We start from the raw sequence: 13,819 nt of genomic DNA, 5'->3' as shown, positions 1-13,819 counted from the left end.
AACATATATATCAGTATTATTCATAATGGTCCCAAAGTGGAAATGCATTCAGTGAGAGGTGAATATATTGAGAAAACAATTCTACATAGAAATTAAAATGAGCAATAACTACACTTAACAGCATAGATCAATCTCATATATATAATGTTGAATATTGAAAGGCAAATTCAAAAGAATGCATACTTTTTTATTCCATTCATAGGAAGTTTGAAATCAGGCAAAACTAAAGCTAAACTATAATGTTTAGGGAGGGATGGAAGCTGTTGGTAAAATTAGAAAGAAAAGACAGGATTGATTACCTAAAAGTCAAAACGGCATTACTTTCAAGGGAAGGAATGGGTAATAATTGGGAATGTCACGACAAGGTGACTTTTGGGGTGCCGGCATCTGTTCATGTTGCAGAAGACCATAAATATTTTATTATAAAAGTCTGGGAGGAAAAAAAAAGTCTGGGAGGGGGCTTCCCTGGTGGCGCAGTGGTTGAGAGTCCGCCTGCCGATGCAGGGTACACGGGTTCGTGCCCCGGTCCGGGAAGATCCCACATGCTGCGGAGCGGCTGGGCCCGTGAGCCATGGCCGCTGAGCCTGCGCGTCCGGAGCCTGTGCTCCGCAACGGGAGAGGCCACAACAGTGAGAGGCCTGCGTACCAAAAAAAAAAAAAAAAAAAAAAAAAAAAAAAGCCTGGGAGTGTACCAAAAGTTACAGGTGGTTCAACAGCAAGTAAGAGAGTGGGTTGAGGTAGAGATGGAACAGAAAGAGGACAAATGGCACTTTAACGTTTTATTCTATAAACATCAGTATTGCTTATATTTTTAAAAAACTAAGTACTTACTACATGTATGATTTTAGGAATCATAATGTGATTTATAAGAAGTTAATTTTTTTTTCAGTGTCACAAAAATGAAGATGATCATACAACTGTTACAGAGGAAGCTGAGAGTGCTTTTTAAAAACCTTAGAGGGGCTTCCCTGGTGGCGCGGTGGTTGGGAGTCCGCCTGCCGATGCAGGGGACGCAAGTTCGTGCCCCGGTCCGGGAAGATCCCACATGCCGCGAAGCGGCTGGGCCCATGAGCCATGGCCACTGGGCCCGCGTGTCCGGAGCCTGTGCTCGGAAACGGGAGAGTCCACAACAGTGAGAGGCCCGTGTACCGCAAAAAAAAAAAAAAAAAAAACCTTAGGAATGTGAGAATTTTCCCGGTGCTCTTACCTGATGTGAGCCCTGATGATATATCTGTGTAACAAGGCTGCTACGAAGTCCACAGATTTTGTGCAAGAGAAAATACAAAACAAGTTGAATTTTTCTGTTCAGCATTTCAGAAAATTCTTCACACATATTTTTGTAGGCTCCAATTGGAAAGCTTTTCCCTAATTAAATATGGTATTATTACAAGGAAGAATTTATTTTCCTGGTACTCTGAAGAGCTGTCACCTCTTCCTAATGGAGCTTTTGTAAGAGACCATAAAAAAAAAGATTTGTGACTGTCTCTAGAGTACAAGCTACACAGGCTTGGAGCATGATATTGTATAATTCTCAGGAGAATTTTAAATAATTTATGCCTCTACACGTAAAGAGTACATTTCAGTCTGAGTTCTTCTACCTGAGCTAGCTACCTGAGCAAAGTAGGAATCAAAAGTCATCCAATTCAGTCCCTTCATTGACTGCTCCTCTCATTAAAGTTCCTTTCTGCCCTGAAAGTCTCTGCTGTTCTTTCTTCCCTTTCATTCCCCCTTATTTCTTCTCATTGCTTGGATCACCTGTTCAATTGCTTTTCAAAGCAAACAGGCTGCTTTTCCATACTAAGGAAAATGTCCCAAGGATCTGTTGTGAATTCAGATTCATCCTTTCTTCATATGTAGAAAAGAACTTCAGAAAGCCTTGCTCAGCAATACGACTCATGCCAGTGAATGTGTGTAGCTCTCCTTTAAATGTGCTGCTGTTTCTTATTTGTTCATTTTCTGCCTTGTCTCTCAAGAGGTTTCATCAATTGTTATCTAATAATACAAATTAAGTTTTTGTGGTTCTAAGAATGTTAAGCTTAGCTTACATACATTACTTGAGTGTCCACAGTGTGCCAATGAATATATTAAACTTTGACGTATCGAAAAGTAATAAGGTGCTTCATCACGAAGAGTTCTTATTTTAAGGGAGGAAACAAACAGGTAACAAATCAGTACTGCAGTGTGATACGTGTATTAACAGAAGTATGAGAAAAGTAGCACAGAAAAGATAATGAGCCTTCTATTGGGAAATAAGGAATAAAGTTTTACGAAGAATGTGACCTCTGAGCAGGGGATTAATCATAGTTTACCAGGCAGATTGCAAGGTGGGCGGACATTTGGAATAGAAAGATTAGCTCATGCAAAAACAGAAATGTGAAAAAGATCGTAGTATATTCCAGTAGCTAAAATAAATATATATCATTAAAACATAATAACAGGGAGGAATAGGTTAAGAGTGAGAGTTGGAGAAGTAGGAAGAGACCAGGTGATAGAGTCAGATCATCAAAGACGATGACTAAAGTGTTGAACTGCACCTCACAGACGGGGAGACCACTGAAGAGCTTTTTTTTTTTTTTTTTAATAAATTTATTTATTTTTGGCTGTGTTGGGTCTTCGTTGCTGCGCGCAGCCCTTCTCTAGTTGCAGTGAGCGGGGGCTACTCTTCGTTGTGGGGCGCAGGCTTCTCATTGCAGTGGCTTCTCTTGTTGTAGAGCACGGGCTCTAGGCACGTGGGCTTCAGTAGTTGTGGCTCGTGGGCCCTAGAGCACGGGCTCAGTAGTTGGGGCGCACGGGCTTAGTTGCTCCATGGCATGTGGGATCTTCCCAGACCACGGCTAGAACCCGTGTCCCCTGCATTGGCAGGCGGACTCTTAACCACGGCACCACCAGGGAAGTCCCCCCCGAAGAGCTTTTAAGGAGGGAAATGATAAGCTTGGATTTATACTTGAAAAAGTATTAAATAGACGGAAATGCATTAGAAAGGACAAATTTGATAAGAACAACTAGAGTGTGTGTGTGAGAGTAATGGATAACTACAGCAGCGACTCAGGCAAGCAGTGAAAAAAGGGTAAGTTTTAGTTTTGTTGACTGATTAAACATAAAGTATGAAGGGAAAAAGAAGAATCTAAAATGATCCCCCCATTTCTCAATTGGGTGACACCTGCAATGATACAAAATCTAGAAGACACAACAGGATTGAATAAAGTGATAAATTCCATTCAGAATAAGTTGAGTTTGAGATAACTATGAGATATTCAAGTAGAGATGTCGGGCTTCCCTGGTGGCACAGTGGTTGAGAGTCCGCCTGCCGATGCAGGGGACATGGGTTCGTGCCCCGGTCTGGGAAGATCCCACATGCCGCGGAGCGGCTGGGCCCGTGAGCCATGGCCGCTGAGCCTGCGCATCCGGAGCCTGTGCTCTGCAACGGGAGAGGCCACAGCAGTGACAGGCCCGCGTACCACACACACACAAAAAAATTAAGAGCCAGCCTCTGAAATTGAATGAAAAAGGAAAATAGATTAATGCTACACACACACACACACACACACACACACACACATATAGAAGTTCTAATGTCTGATAACGGTATCTCCCTACTTACCAGACAATGAGACTCATTCAAAAATAGAGATTTAGGCAAAATGACTTCATATTGCAATGGCAACTTGAGCTGTGCTAACCAAAGGAAGAAAGCATGGCATATTTGTAGGACGGCAAGTAGTTTGATGAAGATGAACCATGGTGTCTGTTGGAGAGAAGGTGGGAAGCGAGGCTACACAGTAGACAAGGGGAGAATATGATACAATTTGAATGACACTCTAAGGCATTGGAATTTCAGCCTGTCTGTGGTGGCCCACTGTGGAAACACAGTAAGAAGCATCATCAGGCTTTTGGTTAGTTCCTTGTAGCTGGAATGTGGAGGATCTGAGGTGGCTGTTACTCTAAACATGGGTTATCTAGGTTAGACAATAACTGCAGTTTTCTAGAGGAGAGATGATGCATATTCCAACTCGAATAGTGGGAGATGAAGACAAGGAGGAAACGCTGGCCATGTACGTGGAAGAGAAAATCAACAGGATTTGGAGATTGGTTATATTTGCAAGTGACACCAGTGCTGGGGTTTGGGAGTTAGCTGGAATAGAGGGAAAAGAAAAGCTTTACAGGAAAATGATGAATTTACATTGGATTGTTCTTTATCTGAGGTGCTTTTGGACAATCTACGTAGAAACATTTATTAGGAAGTTGGAAGTATGAGACTAGGAATTTAGTAGAGAATTCTAACCTGGTAATTCAGCTTTTATTTTTATTTTTCTATTTTTTTAACATCTTTATTGGGGTATAATTGCTTTACAATGGTGTGTTAGTTTCTGCTTTATAACAAAGTGAATCAGTTATACATATACATATGATCCCATATCTCTTCCCTCTTGCAGTAATTCAGCTTTGAAGGTAGTGCACTCCATATATACAAATGGCATTTCCAGTCCAAAAAGCTCAGATCCAGCAATCAAATGTCCACCAGAAACCAGGTATAAAATATTACAAAGGAATGGCCAGATGGTGTCTTAGAGAACCCAGGCCCCACCTAACGGCCTTAAAATCAGAGTTAAAAAAAACCAAATCACAATATTAGTCAAATAACAAAACCTCTTAAAGTTTGTAAACTAAACTGTTTAGTCCAAGGGTCTTTCTAATTGTGATTCCTTACAAGAGGGAAAATAGAAGGGACCCTAGGGAAGAATATCATTTAAGACCAAAATATAAGGCCATGGAAAGGAGTCCACAAGGAGTCCACAGAGAACTAGGAGAGAGTCAAATGTTGGAAACTAAAGGAAAAGACAGACATGGTGAAAAAGCAAGTTGTTTTAGCCATAATTACTTAAATGAGCCTTAATCGTTTATTTTTAATTTCTATAATTTACAGTAACACTTAAGCATAGATTCTAATACTACCCAGCCACATATGTTCTAAATTTGACTAAAAAAGTAAATATTCCTATCTTATCATATATATAATCAATCTTTATCGCTTGCGCTCATTTAGCACCTATGTAGGCATCCACCCTTGTTTTAGACCCTGGGTGTAAACAAAGACAGACAAGACCCCGACTCTAACGGAGCTGAAGGAGAGGATAAATGATACATACGTTTGTTTGTTTGTTAATGAGTTAGCAAGAGAATTTTGGAAGGGTGGCATTAGAAAATGCATTTTGGGAAATGAACAGGATGATGGGAAGAGAGGTGGGGTAGGCAGTTGGCACTATTTTAGATAGGAAGTAAATGCTTTTCTAAGAAGGTGATTTTTCAAGCCATTTTCCGAGTCAGAAGACAAGTGCTCTGAGCAGAGGAAATAGAACAAAATCCTGAGAAGGGAAAAGGATTGGCTGGTTTGAGAGGATGGTGTGTCTAGAACTCATTGATTAAAAAAGGAAGGTGATTAAGGATGAAGCTGGAAAGATAGGCAGAACCAGCTCACCTAGTGCCTTTTTGGCCTTGTTGTTAAGATTTTATGTAAGTGTAGAGAAAAGGCATCAAGAAAATGAGCTGAAAGAGGGAAGAGGTTTATAGGAGAGTGAAAAGATCTAGAAGAGCTCTAGCCAATAGAAATATGAGCTATGTGTGTAATTTAAAATTTTCTAGTAGCCACACAAGAAAGTAAACAAACAGATGAAATTAATTTTAATAATATATTCCCTTAACCAAATATCTCAAAACTATTTAGATATTTTACATTCTTTTTATATCAAGTCTTGAAAATTTGGTGTGCATTTTACACTTAAATGCACACCATTTTACACTTAAAATACATGTCAGTTCAGACGAACTACATTTCAGAGGCTTAACTGCCACATGTGGCTAGCGGCTGCTGGTTTGGGCAGTATGGGTCTTGAAGTTTCAGCAGAATTCACAGAAAATGTATTCAGCATTCACCCTACCCGAGGACTCTTGGTTCCAGAGAACCAAGTGCTTAGAAAAGTATTGCCCTCAAAACAAAGCAAGGTTTTTCAGGCCAAGGAGGCACAGAATGTTTCTTGTGAAGAGGTTAAAGACGTAAAGGCGACTGTGCCCAATAAAAGGCAGATTTCAGAGGACACAGTCCCACTGTATCCTCACTTCCGTTGATGACTTCAGTTTTTCCCTCTCTTCTGGATCACTCCCACAAGTGTGTAAAGCATGTTAATATTTCTCCTGTTTAAAACAAAACAAAAACCTCTTGACTACTTCTCCCTCTACCTATGACTCCATTTCTTTCCTTTCCTTAAAAACAAAACTCAAAAATAATTTTCCATATTGACTATTCGCAAATATCTATTTGTTTCAGAAAGAATTTAATAACATAAATTAAGAGTGTGGGGCTTCCCTGGTGGCGCAGTGGTTAAGAATCTGCCTGCCAATGCAGGGGACACGGGTTCGAGCCCTGATCCAGGAAGATCCCACATACCGTGGAGCAACTAAGTCCATGAGCCACAACTACTGAGCCTGTGTTCTAGAGCCCACAAGCCACAGCTACTGAAGCTCGCACACCTAGAGCCCGTGCTCCACAACAAGAGAAGCCATGGCAATGTGACGCCCGCGCACTGCAACAAAGAGTAGCCCCCGCTCACCACAACTACAGAAAGCCCGCGCGCAGCAATGAAGACCCAATGCAGCCAAAAATAAATAAATAAATTTATAAAAAAAAAAAAAGGAATGTAGTAACATACAAAACAGAAAAAAAAAATCCTGTCCATGGGGAACTGACATTCTAGTCGTGGGAAATAAACACTAGACAAGTAAACAAGTAAAATGTATTACTATGCTGAGACTAAAGAACAAGGAATCTGCTTCTGCCATCAGTCTGCCTCTAATAAAGTCATGGGGCTACAACTGGGTGTCGTCCTTGCCAATCACACCTGCCCCGGGAGAAGGTGCAAACGAGGCCACCTTGAGGTAGACTCCTGATTATGAGAAAATATCTCCTGGTTCCAGTTACTATTGCTGTGTAAGAAACACCCCAAAACTTCATGGTGTAAAAAACCATTTCATTATGCTCACAGACTCTGTGGCACAGAACTTGGACATGGCATAGTGGAGAGAGGTTGTCTCTGCTCCATGATTTCTGGGACCTCTCCTAAGAAGACTCAAAGTTGGCAGTGGTCTGACAGGTGGAAGCTAGAATCATCTGGAAGTATCTTTGCTCATGCCTGTCAGACAATGTGGGTTGTCAGCTGGGACATCAGTTGGGCTGTCAGCTGGAACACCTTCACTGGACTCTCTGTGTGGTCTCTCCACATGGGATGATTTGGGCTTCCTCACTGCATGGCAATTAAGCTCCAAGAGTGAGCACCCCATCATAGCCAGGCAGAAGCACGTGGCATTCTTATGATCTAGGCTTAGAAGTCCCAGAGCAACAGTTCTGCCATACTCTTTTGGCCAAGGCAATCACAAAGGTCCTACTACTCAAGGGAAACAGTGTCAAGGTCACACTGGAAGAAGAACACATGTATGGGAGATACCATTGCAGCCAACTTTTTTTTTTTAATAGTTATTTATTTGGCTGCACTGGGTCTTAGTTGTGGCTCGAGGGATCTTTGTTGCCACGTGCAGAATCTTTTAGTTGTGGCTGTGGGATCTGGTTCCCTGACAAGGGATCAAACCCGGGCCGCCTGCGTTGGGAGCATGGAGTCTTAACTGCTGGACTACCAGGGAAGTCCCACAGCCAGCTTTTAAAAATGTAATCTCCTACACCTTCTGTGTCTGATTTCTAAGAACAAAAATGTGGGGTATCTAGATCTACCCACAGTCATCTCACAGGCAGAGAACTAAAACAACTCAAGCAGAGAGTGATAATATCTGAGTGTTGTGTAATATGTTATTTTGAAGAGAAAATAAAGGAGCAGCAGAATAACCAAGTAAGCAAAGTTATAATCAATAACTTTGATAAGTCCTGCTCTGTGTGGAAGGCATACAGTTTCTTAACAACATGAAATTTCTGCCTCGGGACTTATTTTTAAAGAATGGAAAATTAGGCCTAGGCTAAAGAAAGGATTTCTTTTTTATTTAGGTCAAGTGCCTAAAACACAGAGGCAGAGTGGTATAGGTGAAGGTATACCTGCTTTGGAGGCAGAGTCGTGGATTTGAATTCTCTCTCTGCCTGTCTCCAACTGCCCGTCCCTGAACACTTTCCTTCACCTCTAAAAACCAGGGCAGTAGGATTAATTTCCTCATAAGGTTGCCTGAGATTAAATGAGATAATACCTGCAAACGCCCTCCATGCTTGGTAGCCACTGTGGACAGAATCTCTATCGTTTAAACTGCCAGTGGAATTGGTATATTTTTGTGTTTCTCTAATCCACAGCAATAAAATGTCTTCTCATCAAATTTGCTATAATTTTTATGTCCTTAAAATTTACCAGAGACACTATGCTTTTAAATCTGTAAGCATATGAAGGGGTCTTTAGGGGGAAATGATCTGTTCCTTTCTATAACGATCCTTCGGTAGAGCAAGCCTTAGGGTGTGGGGTCCAGAAGAATGAGCCTGGCTGATCCACTGGGCTCCAGGAGCATGAGGTTTTTTTGGGTTTTTTTCCCTTTGCGGTACAGGGGCCTCTCACTGTTGTGGCCTCTCCCGTTGCGGAGCACAGGCTCCGGACGCGCAGGCTCAGCGGCCATGGCTCACGGGCCCAGCCGCTCCGCGACATGTGGGATCCTCCCGGACCGGGGCAGGAACCCGCGTCTCCTGCATCGGCAGGCGGACTCTCAACCACTGTGCCACCAGGGAAGCCCGGAGCATGAGGTTTTGGACGCAGCGTGAGAGGTATGGAGAAGCAAGACTACTGACTGAAGGGAAACCTCAACTTACAGCTCAGTCTGATACAGGGCTGGTTTTTGTTCACTGCTAGAGTGTGCAGAGGGGGAGAGGGAGCAGAGGTTCCCTTGCCAAAGGGCCAGCAGATTCCCATCCTCAAATCAGGGGCCTCGTTGGTCTGTGCTTCAGAAAAGGGGCCTCATAATTTGCGCCTTGGTCACCAAGGCAAGGTCTCCAGGGGTTGCCATGGAGATGAGGCTGCCATATTGGATGGAGGGGACCACCCTCGCTGGAGCAGATATGGCAGGAGGGGCCAGAGCTGCAGAGGAACCAGATGTTAGAGGAAATGAGAGGAGAGGGTTAACTGAACAGCGAGGAAGGGAGGGGAAGCGAGTCACCGTGAAACTCTGCAGTTATCCTGTGTGTGGGGGTGTGTGGGGAGGTGTGTCTGTCTGTCAAGCTCACCTTCCATCCATAAGAATGAAGCCCCCAGCTGTCACCCACAGACACGTGTCCAGGGTCTGTATCTCTGCCATCGAAATCCAGCCCCATGAAAACTGAGATGTTTCACAGCCAGGGGATGGTGGCCAGATTTTGAGTTGAGAAGTCCTGAGTTCAGACCCTGCCACTTAACATTAACGTGACTCTCAGCAAGGCACGTAACCTCTCTGTGATGCTATTTCCTCACCTGTGAAATAGGGATGATGATTCTTGCTCAGCTTCCTTCAAAGGGTAGTTCTGAGATTCAAGTGTTTCACACAAGTGCCCCAAGACAATGTAAGTGCCATGGAGGCAGGGACCAGAACTGCCCTGCCCCCTGCTCTACTCCTAGTGCCTCTCAGAGTAAATATTCAGTCAGTATTTGGTGAATGAGTAAGCAGTAGGATGATGGGGAACTCAGCCCCAGCCCCGTCCACGAAGGTGAGACAGGAAATCTCTCACTCCCTCCAGCAGGACACAGCTCCCCTAAGTGTGGTCCACGTACCAACAGCAGCATCACCGGGGAGCTTGTAGAAATGCAGAATCCCAGGCCCGCCCCAGACCTACTGAATCATCATGTCTGGAGTTTGGGTCCAGAAATCTGGCTTTTAACATGTCTTCTATGTGATTCTGATGCCCACCCAAGTTTGAGAAGCATTGCTATTGGACACATTGGGGTGAGGGTGAGATACGGCATGAGTTGCCATGCCCCCCTTCTTGGGGTATCTTCCTTCCACCTGGCACAGGTGTTTATTCCCCAGCCCATCCCTGCGCTCCCTTCCTGGGCAGCGGACCAGACTGTGGAATCTGGCGAGGGCCCGGGGGTGTGGGAGGGCAGAGGGAGGTCTTGTCGCACCGGCAGTAGCACATCCACCCCTTCCTGTTTCAGCAAAACCTGCAGATGCTGCGAGGGGATCAGGAGATAAGCTTTGCGGGTTCACGAGAGCTTTGCAAAGGGGTCCCTTCGCAATCAAGTCAGCTTCTCTGCACCCTGGCAATGCCCAGGGGTCCCAGGTGCCACTCCTGCCCGTCCTTCCCCCTGGCCCCTCCGCTGAGGTCTCTGCCCCCTCCTCTTGAGGATCTGAAACTCCTTGCGAGCTGCTGGGAATGCGCAGAAAAGATGAACCTCCAAGATAAGAAAGAGCCCATGATAAGAACAGACATGATAACCTCGCTCTTTTGCAGGTTCTCAGGAAAGCCTGATTCACGGTGCCCAGAGCAGCTGTTCACACGCCCACAGGAGGAGGGGGCAGCAAAGATTGAAGGAGGAGAACTGGGTCTCCAGAGAGGTCAAAGCAAAATGTAGCATGGCCAAATGACACATTCCGCACTTGTCTAGAAAAGCCAACAGCTCACGTCCAGGATCCCGGGATCAGCAGCTGGAACCAGACAGTGTTTCAATTGGCAGCTCACTGTTGAGAAGAGAGGGTGGGTGCCTGGCCATACTGAGAGGGACCATGGAGCAGGGAGGTGACAAATCCACTCGGCTCTCTGTGGGACAGTCAACCCTGGGTGCCTGCAGGAGCTTTGGACACCACAGTCTGAAGGCTGTAGAGAACCAGTGTCTTCCCCAGAGACTGACTGCTGTGGGAGAGACAGCTGGAGGAGCAGATGGTCAGCCAGGATAAAAGACAATTCTGGGGAAGCTGCAGGAAAACTGTCTTCGAATACTTGAGAACCCTGAGTGGAACAGACAGCAGCCTGGACCCACGTGACCCAGTGAAGGGCAGGCATGGGCAGATCAAGTGCAGTGACGCCTCCGCCTCGTCGGGGCCTCATCGGGGCCGTGCTCTCACACCAGCCACACTCAGCGATGTCCCAGTCGCCAGATCCACCCTCCCAGACCGAGGAAGTCCTTACACATCCTCAGCCCCCGTCTCCTAGTCCTGAGCACAGTGCACGTGAGAGTGAGCGCTTGGGTTTAGAGTCAGGAAGCCCCGAGTTCCAGCCCTGACCTTGCACCTTGCACCCTCTCCTTGGGTCACCCTGTGCCAGAGCACAGCCTGTCCCAGCCTTGGATTTCCTTGTTGGTGAACCGCACATGTTCCTCCCTGCCCGTTCACTTATACAGCAAACACTCATCCGGCATGTGCTGCAACCCCCCTCCTGCACCGACGTCCCAGGGGATTAATGAGCACCCAGGGGAGGCCCGGCACTGAGCAAGTGCTCAAGGAGTGCGTCTGGTGACTGCCAGGACCCATTCCCCAGCCATCCCTGATCTTGGTGCTGAGCAGAGGATACAGGGATACAGGTGCCTGACATCTCAAACCCTCTCAACCACAGCACCTGTGGCTGGATGGAGGCTCAGTGGCTCTGAGAAGAACACCTGATCTGTATCTTCCGTCATCTGTGGGCACACAGTTTCCTTCAGTCAGCAGATCTCAGGTTACATAAGCAAGCCCGGTATTGCTGATTCAGCACACTCCGCCCCGCGCGTGCGCACACAGAGCCTCGGCAGGCCCCTGAGGCGACCTGGCACCGAGCATCTCCCAGTGCGCAGACCAACGGTTGAGGGAGGCCCACGGGAGGGACAGTTGCAAGGCAACTAAGCTTGTCAGCACCGGAAATGTAGTCCTTGTTCGTCGATGTAGAGCTGTGTGACTTTAGGCAAACAGCTTAGCTTTCCTGTGCCTTGGTTTTCTTACACGGATAACAGGGAGATTTACTCTTAAGTGTTGTGGCTCTGCAGTCAGAAGCCCACATGTGGATCCCGCCTCCACCGTTTCTCTGCTGTGTGACCTTTACAAGTGTCCCAGCCTCTCTGTGCCTCAGTTTTCTTTATCTGTGAAATTGGAGTAATAACAACAGCACCTGCCACACAGGGTGGTTGTGAGGATTAAGTGGGTTTGTACATATAGAGCACTTGAAAGAATGCCTGGTCCAATAAATGCTTGTCCCAGTGTTTTTGGCTGGGTTCCTCCACAGCTGACTCTGACACAAGGATTTAAATGCAAATAGTCTATTCAGAAAATGACCCCAGCAAGGGGACTTCCCTGGCGGTCCAGTGGTTAAGACTCCTCACTCCCAATGCAGGGGGCACGGGTTCCATTGCCTGGTCGGGGAACTAAGATCCCACACGCCACACGGCGCCGCCAAAAAAGAAAGAAAGAAAACGAGCCCAGCAAGCACCTATAAGGGAGTGGGAAGCTGAGACAGGAACAGGGGAGAAGCCAAAAGGAGGTGCATGAATGACCAGGTTGCCTTCGTAGAAACTGGGGCTCAATCCTGCTGGGGCCTCTGGGAGACTGCAGAAGACCCACCCCCCTCAGCATCCTTTCCCCCGAGGGCAGGAGGCTGGGATGCCTGCAGTAGAAAGACAAAGAGCATATGAGAACAGAGTTCCAATAGCAACCGTCACACCAACCTTTTCTGGAAAATTCAGGAATGTCCCCTGGGCCCCTGCACACCATTTATAATGACAATGACGAACTGAGCCTGGGTGGAAGCGATGGTTCTGGGCCAGAGATCGCTTGATGCCTCCACTGACTAGGGGTCTCCTCACCTGAGCTGAAGGATGTCTGTAAAGCATCCCCTGCTCTTACATCACCTGGCAGGGACCTGAGATCACCCTCTGAAGTATTTTAAGCGGAACCAGGATACGATCCAATTGGCATTAGAGAGTGATCCCTCCAGCTGAGGACGGGTGCTCAGGAAGCCAGGAGAGCTGAGGGGACCCAGGGTAGGGCAGGGCAGTGAGGTGGTGTGCCGTCTCCACAGCCCTGGTAATGCATGCCAGGTGTGGATCTGAGTGGCAGGCCATTTAGGCGTCCAGGCTGGGGCAGGGGATTTAAGGAACTGAGAATTGGGGGGTTGGAAGAGCTGGCCAAGGAGGGGTCTGAGCTGCTTCTGCAGCGGGGAGCTGCACTGCTGCGCTGGGGCACTGAGACAAAGCCTCACTGCAAGGATTTCCTTGGTCCAGGAGCAAGGGGCCCAAGGCCGCTGAGCCTGAAGATGGAGTCTCTGAGAGCGGCCAGGAAGGCAGGGACTGACACAGGATTACAGCACAAGGGTGCAACTAATTCTGACAACCTCTAAGGTTATTGTAGAAGCCTGCCATCGCCTTACCCTTGGGGAGGTGATTTCAACAGGCTAAACTCATCGGGGTGCATTTTGGATGCTGTGTGGCACCAGCCAAGGGGTGAGAGGTGTTAAGGAATCCTCAATCCACTTTTCCGTCCTCCAGGAACCTTGCCTGGGTTTTCCTCCTCCTCACCTCCTCTTGATCAGCAGTCAGGACACACTGGGGCCCATCTGATACGCTGATACTCTCACTCCTGCTGCTGTGTCCTGTCCGCAGTGACTCAGCAGGTGGGGCTGTGCTCAGCGCTGAAGCTGAGTTAGCAGTAAAGAAGTGAGTTAGCAGCAAAGTTTCCATCCAGCCTTGCCTACAGGCTCCCTGGATCTTTTTCCAATCCTCTTCTCTCCCGAAAATGGGACCCCTTCTACCTTTTTCCGCCTGCACACTCTCTTTCCCCCCCGGGAGACTGGGCTCGCAGGCAAGGTGAATACGGATCTCAAGCTCGGACTCATTCTTCAATCACAGGTAAATGA

General features: G+C 46.7%; 1 long non-coding RNA gene across 1 annotated transcript; it reads right to left on the bottom strand.

Annotated features, from left to right (window-relative positions):
* Window positions 1-12,211: 12,211 nt before the first annotated feature.
* Window positions 12,212-13,705, bottom strand: LOC113624678 (uncharacterized). Its single transcript, XR_003434432.1, has 2 exons — window positions 13,482-13,705; window positions 12,212-12,571 (listed from the first exon to the last, which is right to left on the bottom strand). It is a non-coding gene; the product is annotated as an uncharacterized LOC113624678 (long non-coding RNA).
* Between the last annotated feature and the right edge of the window lie 114 nt (window positions 13,706-13,819).

This window comes from Aethalodelphis obliquidens, unplaced genomic scaffold, assembly GCF_003676395.1.
Source record: "Aethalodelphis obliquidens isolate GAN/ISIS:26980383/991018 unplaced genomic scaffold, ASM367639v1 scaffold14, whole genome shotgun sequence".
Lineage (NCBI taxonomy): Eukaryota > Metazoa > Chordata > Mammalia > Artiodactyla > Delphinidae > Aethalodelphis > Aethalodelphis obliquidens.
This window is presented reverse-complemented; position numbering and strand designations above follow the sequence as displayed.